This window comes from Tetrao urogallus (genome assembly GCF_951394365.1).
Source record: "Tetrao urogallus genome assembly, chromosome: 2".
NCBI lineage: Eukaryota > Metazoa > Chordata > Aves > Galliformes > Phasianidae > Tetrao > Tetrao urogallus.
The window spans coordinates 10,127,579-10,152,005 of record NC_136814.1 but is presented as its reverse complement, the minus strand read 5'-3'; positions in this window follow the sequence as shown (position 1 = coordinate 10,152,005).

Below are 24,427 nucleotides of genomic sequence, written 5' to 3'. Positions count from 1 at the left end.
TTAAGATTCAAGCAGTAAAATGCATATTTTATATGGTACCTTTTCAATCCTCTACCATTTAAATTCATTTTGCCAGACAAAGATTCAGGATTGGCATTCAGATATAGATTTTGTTTTCATATGCACTGTCAGCTGCGCCCTCTATATTTTAACTTTTAGTACCAGCAGAGTAAGCGATCTGTTCTGAGAGCTGTCTTGCACTGAAGCACTTCACTGTATTGAAGATGCAGAACCAAACAATTCAGCGTACTGCCTCCCTGCCCTTGTTGAATTTATACAGATGAGGCATTCTTTTTAAAAAATATTAGGTCTCATATGGAAAACAAGATTGGCTAGTGGTGGATTAACAGCTCCATTCCTAATGATGGAACAGTTGGAGTAGAGGGAGCAGCTCTACACAAGCCTTTTGGTAAAGCAAGAAAACAAGGTGGAGCACCAGCACTTGCTACCTACCTGCCATCAGTTTATTAGACTGATAAGCACGGGCTACTTTCCATTCATACAATTTTCAGATAATATCCTAGGGGTTAAGTTAGTGAAGAAAGGGGATACAACTGAAAGCCCTAAAAATTTATTTGAATGTTTTCAAAACCAATAGCATGCATTTAATCCTCATGGGTCTGTTTAGCTGTAGGAAGAATTGTATCAGCATGGCAGGTTAGCGTATAAATATAGCCTTATGAGAGGATGACAAAGATTTAACTTCAGTAAATTTTGAGACCACTTGGCTTTGCTTATGCAAAAATGCTCCATTTAATTATTTCAAATTCCCTCTCTCACTTATGCCTGTCATAAGGTAAATACAATCCCATACAAAAAGAGAAAAAGCATCAATTTTTAATGAAATTATTCCTTGGATTTCTCAAGAAAAAAAAATCTGTACCTTTAAGACTGTTTATACGTTGTGCAACAGTTATAAAAGCAGTACAGTAGCAACATACCTGTGATAGACATATGTAGATAGAAGTGTAATTTCCCAACAGATACAGTTTTCACCCTGTGCGGTTGTGACTGTAAAACCTGCAAAAACTGCATTTGCTTGGCAAAAAGACAAGTTCTGTTTATTCAAACAAATCTACCACTTAACTGTTCTCTAATAGCTGAGGTTAGGTATGCTTTCCATAGATACAGCCCTATTCACTGTTGTCATTGTGCCCTCTCTTTGGTATTGAGTGGTCACAAGCTGTAGGATAGGTGTAATAAGAATGGCAAGCCTTATTTTTGTCTGCCTATGCTGCAGGTAGCATTAGACAGTATTCAAACATAGCTCCTGGGACAAGATTGTCGTTGTTTGAAACCTGACCTCTTTCTTAAAAAAACTTAGAAGTGGAAATCCTATTGTTGTTTCTGTCTGCTAAAGTGCAAGGATGCACTAGAGAGATATATCTGAGTAATTGGATAAAAAGTAATCAGGTAGTTCTTAAACTGTCTTGGCAAAGACCCATGATGGATCCTTAGATCTCACGACTTCGTAATTTTTTTCTCTGCTTCATAAATCAGCAGTCTTGCCTAGGATAATTGATAGAACAGAATGGTACCAAAACAGAGGTATCTTTCTATTTATAAGGGTGGGGGAGACAGGAGGACATGAAGTACCGTAATTTCTCTGTTTTTCCTGGAATTTATTACTCATAAAGTTGTCAGGTTGATAGTGTCAAAGACTAAAAGGTTTTGTCTGCCCAATTACAGCGTATGCAGTGGTAGAGCAAATTTTGCAGTCCTTGCCATGTCAGTGTCTGCTGCCCTGTGCAAAGACGGAGATTGTTGCAGTGAGTGTACAGGATGTGACCTGGCTGCCAGCTTTACGTGGCATGTCTCATCTCATTGACAAAAACTGCAGCCAGTAAGGCTTTGATGAAGTGGAACTAACTTCGGGGAGAAGATCATCCTAAGCCCTAAACATTACTGAAAGTTTTAACCATGTGATGTAGTAAGTCAAAGCTTTGATTCAGTCCACTTTGTCAGGTAAGTTTCACCCCAGAGGAATGTTACGTTTGACTTATTTAAACTCTGTATTTTTTCTCATGTTAGAGTCCTCTTCTGTTTCCAGTATCAGATTTCTTTCAAGTAATAACAGATATTTGAGGCCTTTCAATAACAAAAAAACAGAGAAGGTGGTCTGGGTATATGCAATCTATAAAATGTAGAATCACCCATCTTTACACAGTGGGAAGAGACCTTTAAAGCCCATCTCGTCCAACTCCCCCTGCAATGAACAAGGGCACGTACAGCTAGATCAGGAGCTCACAGCCCAATCCAGCTTGACCTTGGGTGTCTACAGGGACAGGACCTCCATCACATCTCTGGGGAACCTGTTCCAGTGCCTCAAGGCCCTCACAGAGAAAGACTTTTTCCTTATACCCAACCTAAATCTACCTTCTTTAAGTTTCCTGTCATTTTCCTTGTTCACCCTGCTAAAACTGCTTTATCTGCCCACGCTGACACCAGACGTATAATGCAGTGACCCAGAACAACTCCTTCATCCAGCAGTCTTAGCTCATCTCCAGTGGTTTGTGCTCAGAGAGCAGCTCTGACTCGAAAAGAGATCCAGAGCCCAAAGGAGGGCCCACAGCCACTACAGAAAACCATAAGCAATGCAAGCCCGCACTGTAACTTGTCGTCAAAGCCTATTTCATTGCACCCACACCAAGAATTTGGAGACAGTAATGGTGTCATGAAATTGTAACTGTTGCAAAACTATGGTGGTACTCTTAATGGGAGTTTTAGAATCATCTTTGATGTTGTTAAGATCTGATCCAGCTTCCCAAAGCAGAAGTATATGACAGCTGCAAAAAACATTTGCCTGAAGAAAATATTTTTGGAAAGCAGTAATTTTAACTACACTAAAGCATAGATTTTTAATAATTGGTATAATTATTCCTAATTTTTTAATCTCTATGTTTGTCCTATTCTCATGTTCCTGTTGTCTTTTATTTTTCCTACCTTTCTAGATAGAACTTTTCCCTATTTTTCCATCTCTACCATGTCTCCTTCCCTTTCTTATTGTTGTTTCCCCTGGAAACCTCACCATCTTTTTCTTCTCCATTACACATAGCATACCACCTCCCTATCTGCCAAGCTGAGCATTCTCACATACTAGTGTCTAGAAGTGACATGGATGATTCAGGGATTTTTTCTGCTTAATTTGTAGCAGCATTCCCTAACAGAAGCAGCTGTAATGGCTTTTCCATCTTGCATTCAACTTATTTTTAATAAGGGTAGTTATGCTGGCAAGCTTTGCTCCGCACAATCGCATATGCACAGCTAGCACAGTACACTTCATGTAAGTGTTTGGGTTGTCATTAGAGACGTGACAGCTTCACAGTAGCTATGGGACTGCTGTTCCCACTGTCTCTAACTAGGGAATGAAAAGTGCTGCAGCTTTACTGGAAATTCTTTGCTGCTGAAGGGAACTAATCCTACGACTGATATGTATTTAAAATATATGCATTTAGTATTGCAAGTTAAATTATATTCAATTGCAGCAGCATCAGTACCACATTTTTTGTGTATATCCAAAATAATGGGCAGATGTTTTCAACTTTAGGCATTCTTACCATTTAAGGTATAAAACTAACCAAAGCATAAACCTGTATCTCACCGCATCATTTCAGTCCAGCCCATTTTTCAGCCCTTAAATCCCATGATGTGATGGGGGAAGAACCAGTTCAGGTCTTCCAGGTACTTGTGTCCTTACCCAACTCAGGAGGCAATGATAGCTGCAGTGCAGTTCCCACTGTGTATCTCAGCAGAGGAGTGGTCAGCTCTGAGGGCTGGAAATGCAGGGCTGGCACACTCTTCTGCCCGTCTCACACTCTGTCATGTGCCCTACCTGCCTGCCAGTGTAATTCATTTTAGGATGAATTTAGCACCCCGTTCCAAGTGGCGTTCCAGCAGCACTTTGGGCACTGTGGCTTCAGATACACACAGATCTGAACAGGTATCATTGTGGCCGATTATACTTAGATAACACGTAGAGCTTTCTTTAATTTGAATTTTAATAGAGCTTGATGTATTGCCAAAGCACAGCCAATGTAGTGGCATCTGCCTTGAGCCATGGCTTCACAGGTCCTGCCTAGTGCTAGGTCTTCCCAGCCTTCAGTTAACTAACTAATATGCATATCCAGTGATGCACATACCATTTCTCAATCTTTGAATGCAGTATCATGTTGGCAGAGAAACTTCAAGTTATTATCACTCCATTTCTGTCTCAGGCATAGACTGTATTGGCCCATATTGTCTCTGAGCAAAACAAATCACATTTTTCTTTACAGGCATAAATGAAATAGTTCTTGAAGAAATAAAATAATAGATTAAAGCTGTCAAATTCTATAATCTTCTCAGTGACAGATATGTATTTTCCCTTTCCTTTAAGATCATCGTTTATGACGCTTGGAGGGTGAGAACAGGCGTTACTGTGCTGTTAATGTTATTATTTTGTCTTTCATATTAGAGCAGAGATGAAGTCCAACAGATAAGAGTTGTGTGTGGAATTTTCAGGCTCCTTTTTTTCTCATACGCAGATAATTCCTACAACACTTGAGTCTGTGGGAGCCATCTCCCTGTAATGCATTTAGCAGTACTAACAGACGCTGCCTGCTTGGTTCACTGGCGCTTTCTTTTTGTCTTTAACAATGATTTCTTTTCACTTAACACCTTAATGAAAACTAATGTAGGAGATAAAACTTTAATTTAAAGTACTCTTTTATTATAATTGGTATTGACCTTACCAATTAAATGTAAAAAGAATTACATTTTTATGTTTTTTAATTGTATGCTTAATAAGTGAGGAATGTAGCTTGTCCCTCAAACAAGCTTTCTTTTTTATTAAGTCCTTGATTTTACGGAATTCAGTTACTGGCATGGGAAGAGAGACCACATTATGGCAACAACAACAAAAAGAATTGCAGAGATTAATTTTTCACAATTTCCTTTTAATAACGAGAACTCCAATCCGAAAAATATTGATCGACTCAAAAATTTTAATTATTTGTTTCTATTATAAGTATTTAAAAGAATAACATGTTTGCCAGGGAATGTGTAGGCAACCTACTTTAAGTCTCCTTGGTATTCAGTGTATAAACCAATTCTCCATGACCGGTAGTGGTTCATTTTTGATGGCCCAGAAGCAGACTGTACATTCAGTCTTAAGATGTCAGAACCATAGCAGTGAAGTGCACACCCATATCCCCCTGTTCTCCCTCCTGCTGTTCTGGCAGCTATACATGCTGATTGTGCTTCAGCACCTGCCTTCCTCTCCAAGCTTGGAGCTCAGGGCTTGGCTGGTTGCCATTCCCATAGGACTCATGAGAGGCCGCAGCACCCGTGATGCCGAAAGCTCTCATAGATTCCAGCTCCCAAAGCACAGAAACAAGTTGTGTTGGGACTCTGTGACGTGTAAAAGGGAAGACAAGGAGACGGCCAATAGGAGATTTTTGAAAGGAAGAGGGGCTGTACCAACTATGGATAGGTGGAACAGTCTCCCTTGCAGTTTCATATTGACTGCCAGTCTGCCTAGAGGAAAACACAGGCAGTGGCTGCTCTTCCAATTAGCAATTCCCACATCAAATTTTGACCTGATATAAATAATGCAGCATAATATGCAAAGTTCGTCAGGCAACATCATTTTCAGTTAGAGAAAGGATACTGGGATTCTGAGTGATGATTCATGATTAGGACATGGGTGGAAATTTTCATTGAACACGATATGGCAAGGCAAGCCCTGCTCTGTTATACCACAAAGGTCTGAGAGAAGGAAGCTGGCAAGACCGGAATATAAAACATCTGGAAAACCAGACGTGAAACCATGGTGACATGAATATAAGTCTTGTCATTGGTTTCCATGGGACCGGGATTTCACTCTGATTTTTACAGGCAACAGATAGAAATAATAGTAGTAATTAGAGAAGTCATCCGCAGAATAGGGAATTTGGCATTTCCCTTGAACAGCAGACACACATTGTAATTGTCTCCTCTCCAAATCTGTGCTTAGACTGGCCAAAAGAGTTCTGCCAAAATGACACTGTGAAAACAAGCCAAACGTAGCTCCAGTGAGGACAAAATGGTGCTGGTTTCCCTAATGGATGCTTCTGTATATGACAATTTGATAGACCAGAAATGTGCCTGTGTGAGTTAAGGACCCATGTGTTGATGTTTCTGTGGAATTGTGTGCTTTCTAAGCCCTCCAGGGTTAGCCCCATCAGCTGTGCCAAATGCTGGTTGGAAGCAGACTTGACAGAAAAAAACTCTGTGAGTCACATTTGAATATTTCAGTCTTTGCAGTAGATGCTGTGTTTCATGGAAGTTAGAAACCACCAAAAGGATTAGACTAGTTATGCCCAGAGAACCCAGAAGATCTAATGGTTATGAGCAGCTGTAGCCCTGCTGGGAAGTACATCCTTTCTAGGATATATATGAGCTTGGACATCTGTTGGATCATCTGGAATTTGGGAAGTCTCTTTGGCTCTACAGGAGTCATCTTCCTCCTCTCCAACTCCAAACCAAAACTGTGCTGCTTCTCCTCCTAGTTTGGAATACAGTTATGTACAGTATGGTAGAGCCACGCTATGTTTTCAGCAGCATACTTTCTGCCCATATTCTCAGCATTCTTTACAATTACATGTTGTTCTTCTTTCATTCTTGAGCCAATCCGCAAGCCTCACTAGAATTGCTGTTCTTTGGCTTTAACTTAACCAAATGGCAGGTCAGCTCCAAAGTGTAGTGCTGCTATCTCTGTTACTTAGGGATTTTCTGGACGGCAGTTACAGTATGCTTCAGTATGCCCATTCTCTCCCAGCGTGTGGGAAGGAATGTGTATTAATCCCAGATCTGGACATTGGAAGATGTTTCTGGAACAGATTTAATTGATGTTTGGCTTTCAAATTTCTATATCACTCAGTTTGCCTTTACCTTTATTCACATAAAGCCTCGTTCAGTGACAGTTTCTCACTCCTGCCCATAAGTACAGTCATATATGGGCAGTACTTAGTAGCCTTCTCTTCTGTGATACTCGGGAACCATAATGTACTTAGCCCTGCTGAAGGTGAAGATGTGAGCACTTGATAATACCCTTCCTAACATCCAAGAACTAATCCCCCCAGGGACAATCATTGTTTTCTTTATTGCTTTCAGTCTCCAGATACAGTCTGACAACTGTGAAGTGCCGCTTGGAAACGTAGGGCCATTTGTCATTTAAACATCTCCCAAGTGTTACAGCCACAGCCTCAAAAGACAAAATCAAGTGTTGGGAGCTTCTGGAAACAGTGTAGTTTGGTAATCCATACAATATTAAGTTGGATATTAAGACTTTTTTTTTTTTAAAGAGTTTCCACTCCTACATCAATCCTCTCAATAGCAATAGAGCCTTGTCGTTCTCAGCAGGGTATTTTTATTATTTAGGATGGGAACTGTGCAATAACATCTGTGAGGATTTAGAAGACAATTGCCAACTCAGCCAATAACTAGATATTATCTTGCAAGGTGGAAACAAAATCTATGTGGGACTTGAAATGCAGAAAATTTTGGTAGTTTACACTCAGGATTTATTCCCGCATAGAGGTTTGCAAGCTATTTGTGTACCTTAGCTATTATAACACTTACCTTTCTGTGGGAGGGAGATGATATCACATCATTTATTTTGTGTTGACTCTATAGACTATAGGAAGATGGCAGATATAGCAGGAAGAAAACAGGTGGACTTTTTTTTTTTCCTGTGCCAAGGTTTAGAATCAGAATTGTTCAAGTTGAAAAAGACCCTTAATGGTCACCTGGTCCAAATCCCCTGCAATGAACATGGAGAAAAAATATGCAACTCTTCACAAGTTTGCTTATCATTCTTGCATAGGGGCCATGTTGATCTCCTCATCTTCTGCATCATTCCAATTTAGTATATGTGCTGCTGAAGCAAGCGTATGTTGTCTTTAAAGAGTTAGAAAGGAGCAGCCAATAGCTACTGATGGATGTGTAACTACCAGTTCTATCAGGTGTATGCTCTAATTTTCTCTTTGTCTTTTTGCTTACATTCTTAGTTTTCTTTCAATGGCCTTTTTTCCACACCACCTTTCCCACTTTCACTTTAAAGGTTTGAAAAATAAGGCAAACTTTTACAAGGGGGACCCGTTGGGGAATTATTTTGATTTTCTGCCACCATTATTTCCCATCCTTCTCTTACGTCATGTCTGGGGCCCTGTTCTCCCTCACTTCTCCAATGCATGGGTGAGGCTGACTGAGTAAGAAGGGCAATGAGAGCTGCACTTTTAAGGGGCAATCCCTCAAGCTTGGCCCTGCTCCTCTGGCTGAATATTAAGGGAGTACTTGGGCCAGGTCTTGCCAGTATGATGGGACTCCTTGGCTGTAGATGAGCTTGAGCAGTATGTTTTTGGACACCCTCCGGTGAGCTGCAGGCATTGGCTGGGCAATGCTTGATCTCTGCATGCTCAGCCAAGCCAGCCTGTTTGGCTGCGTACTGCTAGGTGTCGCTAATACATGGTTGTCTTGTTGTCTTTGCTCAGTTCAGACCACAGTAAGAATTTTGCTTTGCTCTGTAGGCATAGGGCACCCTTTAGGAGTATGTTGCTGTGGCCAGTCCGCAGGATGGTGAGACCAAAGGAGTTAGGTAGACTTTGCTGCTGACTGTGCTTTAAAAGAGAGAGGAAAAAAAAAATACAAGAAAAACAAAAACAAAAACAACTCCTTGTTTCTTCCCCAGCTGAAAGTTTGCCATTCACTTTGAATATAGGCTTCTAATCAAAATAACCATTGGCACTTAATTGTATAATAGGTGAATTGCCTTTAACCTCTGGTTTCTTTGGCAGCCGTTTGCCTATGCAGTTTTATTTATAGTGTTTATTTCAAAGATTGATGGCAGCTGGCAGGAGGCACTGAAACAACTGATAAAGACGGCTGACATTTTGTCAGCTGACTGGATGACAGGGATATATTGCTTACATTTAAACTGCTTTGTGTGAATAAATCATTGTTGATGCCGAAATCTACCTTTGGTCTTCATCTGATCCCTGAGAAGTGGTGGCTGGGAAAGGTGTTTATTTAAGCAAGGAGAAACTTGCTATAAGGATCAGGGGCTTATGCTCAGTAAAACTTTCCTTAGCAATGGTATTTAAATATTTAAAGTATTATTGAAGTACTTGAGATCTGTTCATGGTAAAGTTAAGGACAAAAGTATTATTCTTTTTGAATGTTCTTGAAAAAAAAAAAAAAAGCAACTGTTGTGGAGTCCTGTGGGGCAGCTATTAATATGGATGAGGGGAAAGATCTATGCAGTATATGTAAGTTATTTTCTTTTCTCTTTGAAAAGGTGCTAACGATCTTCAAAAACACTGAAAGTATGTATTGCCAACCCCTTCCACGTGCCTATGATAGTGATGCATATTCCAGCCCTAAATTTTAGGCAAGCAATAAGTTTGAGCAGTGTTTGTTGGAATTATCTCTTAGTTTCTTAGTTTTCTGCACCTTTAAGTCAACTTGAGTGCTTAAAAGGTGGAGTTCTCACGAATAAATACAGTGTGGGCAAGCTGTGTAAGGTATGTCTGATGTAGGTACGCAAAAGCTGGGTGAGTTTCTCTGTATTACAGACATAACATTCTGGAGACCAGGTGTAGGCTTTTCTTCTGTTACACTTGAGCTTTCTGTAGGGCTTCTTGCCAGTCTGTTCCCAGTGGGTACGTTGGTTAAGCCAAGAACAGGCATGATGGAGTACCCTCTGCATCTCTGTAAGGCTCTGAAGGCACAATGCAGAACAGTGGGATGTTGCTGAGACCTTTATCAAACCATTCAGACTGAGGAATGGGTGAAATATTTTCCAGGACTTGACAGTTCATTTGCATGCACTGGAGTCCTTTCAACAGTGAAAAGATCAGTGTTACTATAATTGCCTGTACAAGGAGTGACAAGGCCAGCAAAACCAAATGCTTCTCACTTAACGTGTTTTTGTACTCCCTCCTATGGTATGCTTTACACTTTTTTTTTCCCCTTTTCAATCTGAACCTGGTGATGTCTTGTAACAAAATGAAGGCAAGTCTTCAATGTAAATGCAGAAAAACTTAGTCTTTAGTCAGTTCAGTTCCTCAGAGTGGGTTTTGGGTGGGCTGTACTAGTGTAGGTAAAAGATATACACCTCTATGGATTGAGTGTCTCTGGAGTGTAAGCTGACAGAGCAGCAGCAATGACTAACTGAGACAATGTTGGGGATGATGAGAAAGATAATCTTAACCTTCAGTACAAATGATCAGCTCTTTCCATTGGTTTATTTATTACAGATCTGCATGGGTTTGTTTTTAACAGTGTTGGAAATAAATAAATCCCAGATAATTATTTTTTCTTAATTTGTAGAATCTCAACATCATACTTAATAGATCTGGACATGAGTGTCAATAGATGTCTGCTTCTGCAGAATGTGTTTTATAGTTTTTTATTTTTTTCTATGAACTCCATGGCTTTCCATGAGTGGTATATTTGCAGAGCTTTAGGATAAAGGCACATCTGGATCTTGCTGTGCATTGGCACATGGGATGTATTTATTTAAATGTCAAGCCATTTTTGGCTTTTTCCATTGGCACTAATATGCACCACGTCAGGTTACATCAAGCTGTCTCCCATCATAAGACTTGATGGGATTTGACATGACCTGACATAGCACAATGTAAGTGTCTCCTCACATCACACACTAACAGAAATCTGGTTTAATAAGGAGTAATAATGCAGAAAACACAAAAACTTTCTTGCTGCCTCTTATCTGAGACAGGTAGCGAGGTTAGGTTCCTGGCACACATTTAACTGAGTCTTTCACAGTAAACTCCTGCCTTGCTCTTTGTAGCCTTATGCAACAGGATCAGCTGCCACACATATGACACAAATAAATAAATAAATAAATATTCACTTTTTATCATTCTCTTTTGAAAATCTGTTGAGAACCCAATAATGTAATAGTTCAGGTATTTTGCCACCCTACGTGATTCAGTTTATTGTTCTGGCCTCTAATGTTCTCATTTTCCCCTTCCTTGATCGCTTAATTTGTAATGTTGGAAAAGGGGTTGTTTAGCATGGCTTTTAACTTCTATTTTCAAAGGTTCTCTTTGCATTTCTAATGCTATTCTTTATCTGTTCTGCCATCTTCTTGTAATCTACCCAGTGTTCAATACTTAATTAAAAAAAAGTTACTTAAGCATGGTTGAGTGACCTCTTTTGAAACTCTATTAGTAACTCCATTCTGATTTCCATAGTTTTGATGAATGCTTGCGTAGGCATTGGATTCAAAAGTAAAAGTCTTAAAAGAAACTTATGCTGACATCTTGCAGGGAAACTCTCTATTGCTTGTATGGAAGAAAATAAGAGATGTTATTTAATAAAGGGTTTGTGGAGACAAAATGTGGGACAAAGGAAGTGTATTCTTCATGTCTAAAAGTAAGCAGGAATGAGGTCTGCTTTTTGTCTTTGGAATGGGATGGCTTTTGATGAGGAAGGCTTGTTTCTGCTCTTCAGTTGTGGAGCTCTTTGTTGGTGTTACAAGTTTTCAGTGTTTACCAGGCATCTGTCAGAGATCAGGGTACATATAGCAGGAGGAAACTGACTTTAAATAACACAGAGGTCCTTGAAGTTGCTTCTGGACCAGCAAGATTAGAGAATTAGCAGGCCCCCGAGTTCTGTGCTGACATGATTCATGTGATGATTTTCCTAAAAAAAAAAAAAAAAAAGTTTGTGGAAGGCTCCTGATTTTCAGTACTGTTGAAGAGTGTGTTGGTGAGAGAAGATGATTTCTCTGTTATTAGAAAATGAAGTCGTCAAGAGATGAGTTAGGTACTCAAGGACAGCCCGTGATCAGTTCCTTGTTACTTCCCAGACGGCTAGACTGAATACTTCTCTAAAATATCATGACTGGATGGTCACGGGTCATTGAGAAAACCCATACAAAGATAGCTTTTTTTGTTCTGTTTTCTGTTTTATATAAAATTCTTAAATATTATCAGGTTTTCTTCTTCTTAGAACTTCTGAAACTCCAGCCTGATATTGCTACTCTTCTGATTACAAGTTTGTTTCTCCAATTCTAAATACAAGCCCAATGTCTTTGCCTACACTGGGATTAGGTAAATTCAGATCAGGATGAGTGCATGTTATATGCACAGCATTTCTGTTCCCAGAATAGTTTCTGGAAGATATCGTGGCCTGCAGGAAAAGGGTGTGCACCAAGGTCTTGTTATAGGCAGCAGGCAGGATGCTGCCAGGGGGCCTACTGGAAGACCTGGTCTGTGGAGGGTGTCACAGGGCTTATTCCACAGTTACGAGAACAGTGTGTCCAAGACGTTAATAAATCACTCTTGTATTTTGGGCTCCTTTACCAAGCTGTCTCTATTGCAACCTCGTATGTAGCCTAGCTCATCAGTTATAATTAATGTAAGACACTTTAGGGAGAGCGCAAGACAGCAGTTATCAAAGTAGGATAACAGCTTGGTGGGGTCAAGCCATGAGCATTTATCCATGTTCCAGATATACATGCTGACTGGGCTTAGTTAGCCATATGAATTGCCTAATATCTGTTTGAATCTTGTTGAAATGTCTTCAACTGAAGAACAAATGCACGAAAGAAAATATATTTAAAGAAAATCTCAGAAAAGGTACAAAACCATCATTGCTATCTAGTATTTGGAGCTAAGCATAACCATGAAAAATGAGTGATGTCTGTATGTCTGGCAAATGATGGAATAGTTGTGAGAAATGCAGGTATTGATATGTGAATGAATAAAATACTAGCTGCATCTAGTGAATAAAGTCAGTGTCTGAACTGCTAAAGAAATACCTTATTCTTATGAGCACACAAACCTAAAATATCACCATCTTCAGGTTTATGAATTTAAATGAACCCTAAAATTAACAGTTATATCATGGGAGAAGAAATCTGTATTTCAAAGTAGGAAAATATGAAACTGATTGTATTGAGTGTTTCATAAAGAAATTGAAAAGTACACTTTACAAATACACACTTTTTGACATCTCTGAATGGTAATTTCATCTTTCAAATGTCTTAATTCTGTCTTTATTTTTATTCTTCAAAACTCCCCGTCAAGCTTCTGAAGATATGTGATTCTGTGTACTGGGAAAAATGGATTGGAGCATTGTCAGTTAAATATGAGGAAGTCAGGCTTCCTCTCAAGCTGGAGAGGAATGAGACATTCAAAGTCAGCTGCAGCAAGGTGATTTTAATCTGACAGTTTGGCAATCTGAAATACTGTAATTTCGCTCATATAATCTTTTTTGTCCTCTTGAGCTTTACATATTCCCTAAATATGGTGCAGCATAATGGGGACTCAGAACTATTCTTCATTCAAAACAACAGAAATTCTGCCCACTGAATATTTAAGGCAGCCTTTTATAAAATCTGTTTCAAAGGGGGATTTAATCTGATTTTTCAATCTAAATTGTGAAGCTTCTAACAATGGCCTGTTCCTTCAGAAGGCCTGGTATCCAAAAAAGCAGATTACTGCTAGGCAAAACCTTTGTCTGCAGAAGCCTACAAGAATTATACAAAAGAATTTCTGTTACTCAAAATACTAGTTATCTTTCTGATTATAATTCTTCAAGATGTTTTTAACCTTTGCTGAGAAGGCAGAGTTACTGACTGCCTTATTTGCTTCAGTCTTTACTGGTAAGACTGCCCCTTGGTAATCCCAGATCCTGTTGGTAAGAGAGAGAGTCTGGGTAAAGAAAGACTTCCCCATGGTCAAATAGGATCTGATAAGAAGTCATCTAGTGAAGCTCAGTACACACAAATCCATAGGCCCCAGAGGGATGCACCCATGCTCTCCATCAACTTTGAAAGTTCATGAGAGCAAGAGAGATGCCTGAGAACTGGAAGAAAGCCAGTGTCACTCCGGTCATCAACAAGGGCAAGAAGGAGAACCTCTTAAAACTACAGCCTCACCTCTGTCCCTGGGAATGTGATGGAGCAGCTTATTCTGGATGCCACCTCCAAGCAATTGGAAGAGAAGGAGGTTATCAGGAATAGTCAAAATGGATTCACTGAAGGGATGTCATGCTTGACCAATCTGGTAGTCTTCCATGATGTTATGTCTGATTTGGTGGATGAAGAGAGAGCAGTGGATGTTTGTATCTTGTCTTCAGCAAGGCATTTGACCCTGTCTCCCGTACATTCTTGTAGGTAAGCTTAGGAGATGTGAGACAGGTGAGTGAACAATGAGATGGATTGAGAACTGGCTGCCTGGAGAAGCTCAGTCTTCTGATCAGTGATGCAGAGTCTAGTTGGAGCCCTGCAGTCAGTGGTGTTCCCTGGGAGTTGGTTTTGTGGAACATCTTCATTAATGGCTTGGATGAGGAGACAGTCCGTTCTCAACAAGTTTGCTATGATACAAAGCTGGCAGGAGCAGCTGACACCCTAGAAGGCTGTGTTGCTGTTCAGCAAGACCTAGACAGATTGAAGAGTTGGGTGGAGAGGAATGTTATGAGGTACAAAAAAGCAAGTGTAGAATCCTACACTTCAGAAGGAATAATTGCTTGTGTCAGAACAGTTTATTCAAAACCAGCCTGCCTGGATGCTTTCTTGTGCAGTTTTCTGTAGGGAACCTGCTTTATCAGGGGAGATTGGACTAGATGATCTCCAGACATCCCTTCCAACCCCGATGATTTTGTGATAATATGGTTGTTTCTTCATATTCTGCTCTTCAGCCTTTCACCCAGAAAATAAGTGTAGGTTTGGAGTGGAACAAGTAATTTAGCAGTAATTCAGTTTTTCTGTTAAGAATGAGTCACCATCTGACTTTCCACCCCATGCACTCCAAAGGTCTGCTGTGGTAATCACCACTTCTCATATGTTTTGAGGTCATCCCTCTCTGCTGACCCGTGAAGCAAAAAAATGGCAATTTCCTCTTCTATGACAGGGTAAAGCCAGCTTTGGCAATTAAATTTGAGCTGCTTGGTGTCAATTGGCTGTTTTGGGTAATTGTGCAGCCAACTGCTAGACATCCATCCTGTTCCAGTTGTGGAATTACAGCTACATAGGTTCTGGACTTAGGAAACCTTAATATAGGTGCTCTTGTCATCTATAATCTGAACAGCTGTGTTATGTTGTGACAAGTGATAAGAATTCTCTAGTTAGGAGTATACAGAAAGGAATTTTGCCTAGACAACAGAGTATTCCTTGTACCTAGCAGTGAGCTCACCGTGTTTAACTTCATCTGATTTTTTTTTAATTAAAATCAATAGTTTGTGTTATAAGTATTGATAGATTTTTCTTTATTGTTTGAATAAGCATTTTTATTGCCTGTATATATTAGTATTATTAGTATTATACAATAATAATGTTATATTATTATATTACTAATAATTATATTAGCATATATTAGTTCTAGAAATTCTGCATTCTATCTTAACTGCTTATATGCTTCAATATATAAAAAAAACTGGGAAAGGAGCTAAACCAAGAGCAGTCCCTTTGAGGAATTTTTTTCTCTCCAATTGTCAGATGTTCAGTGGCTTCAATAGAAGTGCTCAGCTGCCCTTTGCAGCACATGGAACTGGGGTGTAAATAGCTTGTGGGGTTTTTTTTGCTTTCACTAGTTATCAATTATTTTAGTATAGTGCCTTAGTATCTCATGTATACCATGACTCAGTCTGAGTATTATCCTTGCACAGTAGTTCAGTTTCAAGTTGTAATGTGTACCTCTAAGATTTTATAATGCTGTGCCTTCGCTCAGATCTCTTTCTAGTGACTATTCTTTCTGTACATGGGTAGGAAAGAGCTTTATAGAGTTAAGGATTGAAGTGTCAACTAATTAAAGTCAAATTCATCTGTTTTGCTTTAATGCTTCTCTTTTATATCCTTTTTTTGGGGGGGAGGGGGGGGGAGGGTGGATAGGGGAGAGAAAGGGAGAAAGACTTCTGAAGAAAGGCAGTTTTATCTTTAAGTATCTTACAGTATGAAGCTACTTCATTTCATAGACTCTTGTGGCTTCTATTTCCAGATATCAGCACATTCACATAGCACTATTGTTATTCTGGGCAATAGTAATGATCTGCAGTAGAAGTGGTCTTTTGCATGCACAAACCTAGAATAATAGAGGCCTGTGCCATTCCAGCTAGAAAAGAGCATCCATTTATTATCACTAGTGATAGCAGGTGTACAGTTTGCTTCCCAAGATACCAATTGTAAAGGAAGAAGCACATTCATAAATGCTGTGAAATGAGGTTTTATCCCTTCCAGTCAATTGCAGTGGAAATGAAGACACAAATTTGTGACTACAGTTCTGAAAGTACCTCAGAAGAGTGCAAGGTACTGTGAGCAGTTAGGTGAGCAGTGCAGGACTACTCTTGCTTATCACTTCGTTGCATATTTCAGGTAGCCAGGCATGCCTTGCTTGGCTGAGGCTCACCCTGTGTTCTCAATTCTCTTTATGAGTTCACCTCTGGTGTCTCTGTAGTCACTTTATCAGACACACAACCCCATCAAGCAGGGCAGCTGCAGTAAGAGTGCAGCTTCCAGGACTATCTGTTTCTGGAGCAGCACTAAACTGTGTTGCATTTGTTGGCTACTGCATGGATTCTTGCCAACTGCAAACTGTTGGTCCTGCACAGCAGGAAGCAAAACCCAGTGGCTGTAGGAGTCTTTCCATGGCTTTCAACAGTGTGCATTGGGTTAGCCCCTATAACTGAGATTCCTGGGGAAAAAACAAATTTGCAGCAACTCCACGTGGTAATGCAATTAAGCTTTCACTGGTGTGAGTTCTTTTGGTTTTAAGGTACAGATCCACAGATAATCACCAAACTACTTTGTTATGAATTTTAAAATACTTTGGGGCGCTACAATGACTTGCCTTTCCCCTTTGAGACTTCTACCTAGCATAGTTTTCAGGACTGATAAACAGAGCTTGCATTTTCTGTTATCAGCCTATTTCCTCAAGTGAGTTTTAAGTTGCATTGTATTCACAATGGGGCCATCTTCCGGTCAGTTTGCTGTTATAAATAAGCATGCCATTTATAATTGCATGTAATTAGAATTGTGCATTAGAAGCATTTATGGTATCTACCAAAAATACTGATTAAATTATATAGTGAGTGTGTGCCTTCCTGGTTTAAATATGTTGAACACTTTCCAATACTGTTACAAATAAATGAATGTATATTCTCTTCTCCCTTGCTAGCACTCTATCTCACTTTTTTGTTAAGCTCCCTAAATTTCTTTGACTCCTTTGCCGAGGGAAAAATATCAAAAGGCAAAGGTCCAGCCCAAACCTAAGGCTTTTTGGTAGTTAATTTTTCTCCCATGTAATCTTTCCTTTTTCTCATGATTAAAATTGGCCTATTACAAAAGATCAACACTATACACAGTGATGTTGTAAATAGCAATAGATCATGCATGGATGCAAAACTTTCATTTAAACCTGGTAGCTGAATCACTGTGTTTTTTTATTTTTCCCTTACCCTCCTACCTTTTCTTACCTCCAAGGGTTTTAATCAGTAAATTCCTAGTCAGCATAATGGAAATTATTTCTGTTACTGTCTCAAAGAAGACATTCTCCTGGTCCTAAAGGATCCTTAAAAGTATGCAGAAGTTGGTAGGCATGTCAGTTGCAATCCATTACCTTTCTTTATTAGAAGTGGAAAATATCCAAGTATGAAGCTGTCTTCGGTCTTGTAGTATGTCCTATACTATATTCTGTCTGATTGCAATCCCACAATTGTTTTCTGTTTGTAAAACTGGCAGTGAATGATCTTGCAAAATTCAGGAATCTGGCTGCAGAATGAAGTATTTATGTTGCTTGAAGGCATAGCATATTTTTCTAAGCACGTGCAATAAAAATAACCTATTCTTATATATTGTCATCGGTGTTGTGTTTCAGCAGCATAACAAGTTCCTCTGTGTGACAAGTGTCTAGAGGTTAAGAAGTTTAAAAGCTTTCTTTATAGTTTGTACCATATCCAAAATTTTAACAGACTTAATGGAAGTACAGACTTCCCACTCTGTACTATGGGTTTAGCCACGATTGCTAAAAGCAACTGGAAGTTTAAGATTGAAGCTAATTATATAGGTAACAGGCTTCAATTTTATTATTATTATGAGCTTTAATTACAGGCATTAATTCAGTGATATTACAGGTGCTGTTCTCTTTCTTTGGCCCAAGAAAATGTAAATGAAGTAGGAAAAGGAAAATCTTGTTTGAAGAAGGGCATTGAAATGAGGTTGGCTCTAAACAATCTACTTGACTCACTGGGGATAGGATACTGTCATTAAAGCCTATGGCGAATTGCTTATGGATTACTTTGTAGCCTGGTTGCAGTACAACGTTGTAACTGTGGACAGTGGCAAAACTCTACACACCTGGGTGAGGAACATCTAGATCTGAGCCTGCTGGTTCCTCTGTGTCCTTTCCATTTTCCTTTGCAGTTCTTCAGTACTGCTTCTTTTCTCCTCGTATCTCTCCTACATCACAGTTCTGATCTTGGCCTTATTTCTCTCTCCTTTTGCTTCTTGATCTCTGTCTATGGCTATGAAGCTACGATCCAGACTGCTAACCCCAACCTGTCATCTCTACAAGAACTTTGTTCACATTTCAGATATCTTATGCAGTATTTCTGGGGTCAGCTGTCTTGATTATTGTTTCTTTCAATCACTCAATCTGCAATCCCTTGTGCACTGGAATGTCTTCAGCTGTATGTCTACTAGCATCATTTGACATGTCTCTTGATTGTATTCCTTAGTAATGTTTGAAATGAGATCCCACACTGGGAAGATGTAGCATGTGCTGTGTTATCCAGGTGGGACACAAGTGCTGTATGATGAAATCTAAAAAGTTCAAACATCTTGCTTGCTCAGGTATCAGTGTATCCTAAGAGACCATGCCTTATGTTTTCAGTACCACAGACTTGCGTTATAGTGAAGCAGGAACTTGCTGTAGTCTGAAGCAGATTTGATTGCTGATTCCAAGGGGACTGCTCCATGAATATGCAGAGAAACAGCACTGGCAGTGAGTTTGCAGTCCTGCTCATCAGCTATCTGTTGCTAGATGGTGTAGTCAACAGAGGTGCTGGTCACTTCTATCTTCCATAGGTCCTGAATGGTCAAAACCATGAAAAAACGGATGCATTCTGCATTTCATAGTGAACTTTAAGATTTTACTGTGACATTTCATGTTCTCTTTGTCATCAATTTCTCACTTCCTTACAAAAGGTAAAAACTCTTCTCCCATCTCCTATGGGATGGTTCTGCTGCAAAGGGAATTTTTTTTTTTTTTTTTTTTTTTTTTTGCAGCTTATAGCAATCATTTTGAAAGGACAGAAATTAAGTTATACTATCCCAACATTCATTTCACCACTCTGCACTGTAGCAGGGGTCAAAGAAGCACCAATGATGACATTATCTGTTGAGCTCAAGTAATGCAATAACTGTGTTCCAAAATAAAAGACGAGACTGCTGTACTTGATAATTATTTAGTGAGGTAACACTGTGGAGATGCAGATTATAGTAATCTGAACCAGTGGAAGGATTGGGGGGAGGGGGAGCTTGGTTGCTTTCTTGTGTGTGTGTGATTATTTTTCCGGTTCTCCATAATCACCTTCTGATTACCCTTGAGTTTTACTTCTTAATGGAGTTTAGGGGTTGGAGGGTTTGCTCTAGCTTGTCGTTTCTTAATTTTTTAGGTTCTGTTACTGAATTGTGTTGCTGGATCAGTGTCTTATCTGTTGCATTGGCAGGAAGCAATTACCAATAAAAGCAAACAAGAAACATCTGAGCAGTTAGTGAAAACAAACCAATGATATGGTGGCTTTGTTTATAGAATCATAGGATTATTAAGGCTGGGAAAGACTACTAAGGTTATCTAACCATCAAGCCATCTTCCTGTGTGCACTATGTCCCTCAGTGCCATATCTCTACATTTCTTGAATACCTCCAGGTTAAGAACCACTCATCTCTGAGAAGCAGGAGATCTGGATGTCTGCATACAGATAAAAGCCACGAGAAGGGTTAATTGGATGAGCAGCAGTAGAGAAGAATAAAAATGATTATCAGACAAATGTGAGCAGAATGAAACTGACCTGTATGTTGATGCTCATGACCCTTTTATATTTTTCCTGTTTTTTCCACAGGTAGCTTGGGGCAAGCAAAATAGCAATGTTTAGAGCAAGATGAAGTTTTTAACCTGTACCTATGCAGCTAACAAGTAGACTTGTAGAAGCATGGTCAGTAAGATAGCAGCATCTAAGCAGTGGCTTTGTTTCCAAAACCAAACACTTTGTTATTCTGTTGGTGCTGTGTCTTTCTTATTTGTTTGGATTTTTCCAGCTAGAATCACAAAATGACATGGGGAAAAAAAATGTTTGCTTCAGACTCTTAGATCAAAAGTGCCCTAAATTACGATATGAGTATGCTGGAGCAGGTCCCCTTCAAACACTGTGGTTGAATTGCTCTTTGTCTTTGTCACCTTCTGGAGCAGAGGCTGGATTCCTGACATCCATTAATGTCGGTCTACAAATCATTGTCTCTGACACAGAGGAAGAAATTCTGATTTACACCACTTCACACCCTGATGAATACAGCTTAGGGACACTGCCCATAAGTGCTTAGGGCCCGTATCTGTTAATAGAAGCAAACAAGTGTGAATCATAAGGATTTAGATCTTCAGTGGGAAAATGAAAAACAGAAAAACCAACCAAACAAAAACAACCCGAGGTTCCAAAAGCAGACAAATGAAGGAATTAAACTGCTCGCTCTTTATTTTATGGTCTGGTTTTGTCTTCACCTTACCTGCGTGGAAGCAGCAAAGGTGGAAAACAAAAGAAGAGAGCAGTTCTGGAATGGTACCTACTTTTTTCCCTCACTTTGGAAAGAACGAGTGTTGCTATAGTTTTCATCTCCTCTAAAGCAGGGAAGAGTTGGGGCCCTCCTTTGCTTCAGACTTCTGACCCCCACACCATGCCCACTTCTATGGCACCAGAGCCTTTCAGCCACATGGCAAGAGATGGCTCTGACTCCTGTTATACGTGCCTCTCTCTTTCCCTTTCTTTTCTGAGCTTGCTTGGGATTTATTAGATTTCTGAATGGTGCTCGTATGTTTAATTAATTAAGGCAGGCTGAAATGTGGTTTTCTCTTGGATGTATGCAGAAAGCGTTGAAACTTGTGATAGAGTAGAAAGTGTTGATGCTGCAGGGCTGTACTTCACAGCCTTGTAAGGCCCTCAAGCAAGTCTTTCTCCTGCAAAAATGAGATTTACCCTTTCTGAAGACAGTTCCTCTGTGCGTGTGGAGTGGCACTGCCTGTGATCCTCCCCTCAAGTTTTACATGCTACCACCACTCCTGGATATCTTTCCAAAGGAGTCCTTATTTGCATTCATGGCCTAATGAATCCCTCATCTTCACATTATACCTTGCAAGCGCAGAGATGGTGGAGGGAGGATGACTGCTGCAGGGTATAATCCCCTCTGCATATGTAGAACAGGTGAGCTGCATCCAGACAGACTGAAAATTTACTGCTAAAAATCACTAGTAGTGAGGGCACTTTCTTGTACGTAGTGCTGCAGACACCTGGCATTGTGATCATTTCTTGTTTCTAGAAATAATGCACTTGTTTCTTGTCAATAGTGACAAGTAGCCTTTTTAATGTGTTGCATATAGAAATAAGAGAAAATGCAGACTTAAATGTTCTCCTAGTTTCGGCAATGTGATGAACAACACCAGGCAGCATTTTCATGTTTCAGTGTATATAAATTCAGTATAACCCACGTCTGTCTAGCTTAGGATGGTAAAATTATAGCTGTAATAAATACAGAATCTTTCATTCGTAATGTACTTTTCTGTTTCCCAAGAGAGAAGATTTGGGAACAAACTTTACAGATTACCTTGTTTCAGCCTAAGTACGTTCATTTAAAATGTTTGCTGTGCTGGACACTTCTTACAGTCTGAGCTTTCCTGCTGTGGTTATTGCTCTGGCTGCACGGATCATTGAACAGAGAACTGATATGCCCTTCCTTGCTCTCCTCTAATAATCAGGAGGGAAGTAGCAACTTGTGTTTGCAATGAGGCTCTCAAACTAACAAACAAACAAAAAAATACATCTAGATAGCTGCTGGAAATAGATGCCCTCTGAAATACCTTGCTGACCCATGCTCCTTGTAAGTACTTACGATTTGAATCGTATAGTGCTTGATCATGGAAGATTTGGATTCACATTTAAAATCTGCATCTTTGCTTTTTTCACTTGCTTATCACTGGGTGTTTACTTTTGTCTGTTTGAAGTCTGCAGACTCCAGTTTCTGTGCCTAAGAAAACGCATGGAATAGCAAAGGTAGTGCTTATGAGCAATCACTTTATGAATGTCAAAAACCTCTTATGTTTCTTTTTGCATCCAGTATTATCCCTCTCCTTCAAGCCCTATGAGCCATGGTAGCTCTGATGATATCATCTCAAACAGCAAGCATTGCTAAATAGCTCTAATGAAATCTCATCAAGCGACTCCTGAAAGGTATGCTCTTTGTGAGAGCACATATTAAAAGAAAAAGTCATAAATCAAATAAAGTAGGTGTTATCTGTTCTTTTGATGGTGTTGTGCTACTGATAAACAAACAGAAAATCCTCAAGAACTAGCATGTCATTTTAAGTCTATTTTTCCCATTCAAGAGAGCTATTCATTTCAAATAACAAAGGAAGGTTGCTCTTATGCATGTCTGTGTGGTGTTCTGCACTGTTGTACGGGTGGCTTACAGCACCGTGTTTCATATTCAAATCTGTTTGGTATTTCCTTGACCTCTTACGTAATTAATGTCTGTTTAACTAAAAGGCTCTGCTTATGAAAAAACAAGAAATTTGTTGTGCAACCATAAGTAGACAGCCTACGTTTGTCTTGTCTAATCCATAAAGCCACCTTTCCTATTAAACTAGCAGGAGGGTTTTGCCTTAACAGTCAATGCAAAGTTGCTGTGTACTCTCAATATTTCTCTTACTTCAAAGCAAGGGTTTTGGCTGCTGAAAGCATTTCTGTTTTCTCAAGTCTTAGTTTCAGCTGGGATGGAGCTATTTTTTTCAGAGCATCCAGTATGATGCTATGTTTTGGTTCTAGGAGAAAAGCAATGTTGATTGATAACACACCAATATTTCCAGTTGTTACTGAGCAGTGTGGTACAGACCTGAGGCCATTCTAATTTCTCAGCTCATACTAATGAAGGTCTGGAAGGGAACAATTAGGAAGCTGACTTAAACTGGCCAAAGGGATATTCCATACCATACGATGTATGCAGAAAGAGAGTTTTGAAGAGGGTGAGAGTTCCTCTCTCTTTCTTCAACTCCTTGCAAGCTAGCTAGGCTTTGGTCAGGACCTGGTGGTAAGCAATTGCTTGTGCACTAATTGCTATATACAGTCATATATATATATGTCATATTATTTATCCTTTCCTCTATCTTAGCAAATAGTTTTATCTCAACCCATCAGTTCTACTGTTGATTTTCCTTAAGATTCTCTCCCCCATCCCACTAGCAAGTGGGGAGAGTGAGCGAACAACTCTGTGATGCTGAGCCACGTGCAAGGTTAAACCATGACACTGATCATATTAACATTAATTTCAGCAAGGTGTTGTAGAGCCAGTAGCTCCAAGTTGGTGCTGCAATTGTTCTGGATGGGTAAGTGTAGGATTCAGCAGCCTGCAGTGAAGTTGGGATGACAGTAGATTTTGAGGTCACCCTCAATGCTTTCTTTCCTTCAGGGATATATATACACCCTGGTCTTACTTAACTTTACTAAGTCTCTAAACCAGGCCAGTTTGACCTAAATAAACTGCTTCTTGTGGTACAATGTTTTCACACTCAAAGGCTGAAGGTGCTTTTCCTTTATAACAGTTTCAATGGCTTTCTAATGGTTATCAGTGGGAGTTTTATGCCACTGGATATTAAAGTGTCATTCCAGACTTTATTGACTAAATTTGTAGACCTTGTTTCTCTCACTGGGAAGAACCTTTCTGGGGGCCACCATTGGAGGCAAGTGTGGTTATGCTAAACAGCAGTGACATCTCTGGTAGTATGAAGTATGGTGATATCGGAAGTATGGTGATATAGGATGTGTAACAAAAGAGCAGTGTTCATTTCCGTGATGAGGGGGCTGAAGAGGGGGCAGGGAAGTTGGAACTAGATGATCTTTGAAGTGCCTTCCAGTGCAAGCCATTCTATGATTCTGTGAAGTGGTAGCCAAGTTTACTCTGAAGCAATTCCAGTTCACGCACAAGGCTGCAGTGCTTACTGCAGCACCAACAGAAACTGAGAGAAATGGGGATATAGTATGGTTTGGAATGGTGTACTTACCATAGCCTGGCTAATAACAGTTCACGTTGCAATAGTGTTAGTGCAAACTTACGGATTAGGGTAGTTTGGAATCTGTCATTGATGCATGGAGATTTATCCACCAGTTCCATTAAGATTGATCC